This window comes from Chlamydotis macqueenii, chromosome 10 (genome assembly GCF_036417535.1).
Source record: "Chlamydotis macqueenii isolate bChlMac1 chromosome 10, bChlMac1.mat, whole genome shotgun sequence".
In the NCBI taxonomy this organism is placed as follows: domain Eukaryota; kingdom Metazoa; phylum Chordata; class Aves; order Otidiformes; family Otididae; genus Chlamydotis; species Chlamydotis macqueenii.
Window position 1 is genome coordinate 21,757,982 of NC_141565.1, and position 3,576 is coordinate 21,761,557.

The following is a 3,576-nucleotide window of genomic DNA, read 5'->3' on the forward strand; positions in this document are numbered from 1 at the left end:
ACTCTAACGCTTCATTCCCTCGGACATTTTTGACAACCTGCTTGAGAAAGTGGGCTAACGGGTCATTTTGTGGCTAACGGGTCATTTTAACATTAACAACAGCCGTGGCAAGTGGAGTAAGATTAATTGCCCTAAGCTGATCGATGTTGCCTTACCCCTCTTAAATTCTGGTTTATGTAGTTTTTACTTTTTTTTAATTGTTATGTGTTTATACTAATATGTCAGAACAAAGGTGTCCATTTAAAGAAAGCTTAGTATAAAGAAGCAGCAGCTGTATAACTTTGTTTTATTTTCTCAAATATATAATTACAGCAAAACTGCCCAGTGCTAACTGGGTGCGAATGCTGGATGCTGTGACACCGCCGGCGACGACTGCGGCCCTGGCCCGGAAGCAGGAGGGCTGTGGGTGAAACAGGTGGGACAGACCAGCTTCCCCCACGGGATTCAGCAGAGCGTGAGTGCAGTCTGCATGAATTTATCTTCTCTAACGTGCATCCCCAAGGACTTGCAGACCCAGGGAGGTTTGTCCGGACTGGCAGGGTGGGATGCGGGGAAGAGCGTGCTGCGCGTCCCCGCTCCGTCAAAGCTCGGGGAGTTCGCTCAAGCAAAGCGCAGGGCATGGCGACTGATGGTTTCCCTTTCCTCCAAATGGAAAACGTTTCCTAAAGAAAAGCTCAGTAAAATGAAGACTGCTCTATCTCTGGTTTGTTCCTGCAAATGGAATTAGTTAAATAACAAATCCCCCTGATCAAGGTGTTAATACAAACATAGAAATCCTTGGAGGTGTAAAAGGCGCTGCTAAAATGCTGCGTCTGTGTAACGTAGGTAAACTTCAATTTAAGAGAAAGAAGATGAGCATTTTTATCTTTTAGTGGTTATTCTATTCACTTTTTAAAAATGCTTTTCAGAAGGCAAAAAATAAATTCAAACTGGACTTAGTGCAGTATTCTGTATTCAGACATTTTAATACACATTGCCTGGCAGTGCAGAGGACAGATAATGACGTAGGCCTATCTCTTCTGCAGAAATGGATTATCTGGGTCCCCGTTTCAGAAAGCACCGAGCATACAGAGCCCTGGTTGTGGTGTGAGGAGCCAGCAGCATCCGTCCCCTCCCGCAGCGGCCCCAGCTCCAGCATCTGCTGGCATCCGGCTGACCCTGGCTCTCCACGGTGGCGGTGCCGAGCTGCAGACTTGGGTAAAACTGAAGATTTACTGAGGATTTAGTAAAACCGGCCTAATCAGACTCTGGTGAGTGGTTCCTGGTGACACCGGTAACATGTGCACGGTCTGGCCCGTAACAACCATCACCAACTAAAGCTGGGGTGCGCTGGTGGGATCTGCCCCTCTCTATTACACAATTTTGCCAAAATATCTCAGTTGAGCTGGGTTAATTTTCAAAACCCTGGGTCCTAAGTAACTTCAAGAACGTAGCTGACCTACTAACATCAGTTGTAGATGGTTTAACTCGCCTGAATGAACGTGGATTTCTGAAGGAGGTTTGGACGTGTGCCTCGTCGTAGGACCGTGCCCTTTCCTCTCGCAGCCTTTGAATGGTGAGTGCAACTTAGTGGTTACTGAGTTTTCCTGTTGTGCCATGTTTTGTCCAAGTTTGCATATAAAAAAGCAGCTGGATGCACAAACAAATGAATTCAAGGTGGAAACGCAAACTTTCACCGTGTGAATCTTGTGCTTTCATTCCCTAGGAAGGCGACAAGAGAGGAGATGGCTCGGTGCAGATGGAAATCATCAGCCAAGCGTACCCTCCATCCACTGCCGATGGGAAAGGTGAAATAATGCACCCGACAGCTGTCCCAGCTGTGGCACGGCGGCTCCAAGCACCTGCTCTGCCGAGGTTTGTACGCGGTAGGCTGCCGGCTGCGATGGGTGACGGCGTCGGGGCAGCCTGGGCTGGGAACTTAGGGAAGGCGAGTATGGGAATCCCGCTTGGATGTATGACTTGCTGGGATTCCTTTGAAAATTCTGCCTTCGCTTCACTGTGTGGCGCGGCTCTGCACGGACAAGCGAGCTCCCGGGGCAGAGCATCCGCCGGGTTCACAGCCTCCGACCTCGGGAGCACCCGGGGGCTTCCCGGGGGGAGGCTGCATGGCTTCTGCGCCCGGCGACGCTTGAAGTGATGGATAGGCATGTAAAAAGCATGTAGAAATGAATCGTGAATCGCTTTGATGCATCTTTTATGAATATCGTACGAGTGAAACTTGAGGTTTCCCTGCTGTATCAGAGATGAGCCACATCCATCATTCATAAGGCTGGGAATGAGGGCGCCCGAGACGATCTGCTTGAGCTGTCGGGTGCTGGCGGTTGCAAAGCTGGTTCAATGTGGGACCAAGCACTTGTCTGGCGTTCACGCTGGAGTTTTGGGAAGGTGAGTACAATTAAAAAAGCACAAACATATGTCCTAGGAATCACTTTCTGGAGACAAAATGGATATGATTGCTTTCATGCCCTCTGTTTAAACAATTCTTTCTGGGGACAGATTGGTTTTAAGTAGTTAAAAAATAAATGAAATTTTTTTTAAAAAGGTTCCCTTCTCACTGTCTTTTACAGTAAATACCTGATGCATTGGCCAGAAGATCGAAGAGGAGCTGTCAGCCCTTGTCCTTCACGTGGTGAAAGCAGGTTGGGTCACTAACGGAGCCGTCTACCTGACAGACCCGAAAGGCAAATCACGTTATGGATAAACACGCATTGTTGTGTTCAAACTACTGCTGAACTTAATAAATAGAAAGGGTTTGTATTATCTCTGCAGCATAGCACTGCCTAATCTTCCTTTCCACTGGGGCTGCTTGGGAGGGGTCTAAAGCTGAGGCGAGGCACAGGCTTAAACGGGATGGTGTCTACGTGATGTCGGATGTGGGATGTTTTTCCTTCACGACTTCTTTTCTAGAGGAGTGTGTGGCTCGTGCAGATTTCCAGGGTTTTTGGTTTCACACCTTCCAGCCGTGCAGCGCTGACCCATCTGCTTTGCTCCCTTCACCCCCTCCCCTTCCCCAGCTCCCTTGGGGCAGGAGGAGGCACCGTCGCAGCTCCGCAGCATCTGACTGAAGCAAGGATGCACAGCATTTGTGAGCCTTAGTATAGAAACCTGCAGAGACCCTTGGATTTTTATTTTTTATTTTTATTTTTTTTTTTTAAACCTAGATTCCTAACAAGCTGCAAAGATGAACAGCTTTCAACCTCTATATCTTTATCTGCAGCAATATTCCGAGAGAGAAATGTGGTGGAACAGACTCACAGGCTCATTTAGCGTTTCTGAACTGATAAATACATTGACTGGCCCTGGCTGCCAGGGGCGCGTAACACCTCTTCTTTCCACAGATGGCTCACTGGGTTCCTTCCCTAGCGCTTAGCTCCGTAACGATGTCAGACTGCTCGTACCCAACTGTCTTGACAATGCTGGTATTTTACCTCCTGGCCTCCGGCTTTTGGGAAGATTGGGTGGTTTGGGGGCCTGGGCTGTGGCTGGAAATGGGCTGTAATGAAAGCTGGCGAAGCGAGGAGCGGGCCGCGTGCGTCGGCGGGGGCTGCTCTGGTTGCGGCGGCGGCGCCGCACGTA

General features: G+C 49.0%; 1 long non-coding RNA gene across 2 annotated transcripts; it reads left to right on the forward strand.

The window, feature by feature from the left end:
- Positions 1–793: 793 nt before the first annotated feature.
- On the forward strand, positions 794–2,773 carry LOC147599574 (uncharacterized). Of its 2 annotated transcripts, none has more exons than XR_015259565.1 (3): positions 794–1,555; positions 1,706–2,385; positions 2,568–2,773. It is a non-coding gene; the product is annotated as an uncharacterized LOC147599574 (long non-coding RNA). The 2 variants fall into 2 exon arrangements; XR_015259566.1 differs by having other exon boundaries at positions 1,706–1,854.
- Positions 2,774–3,576: the final 803 nt, after the last annotated feature.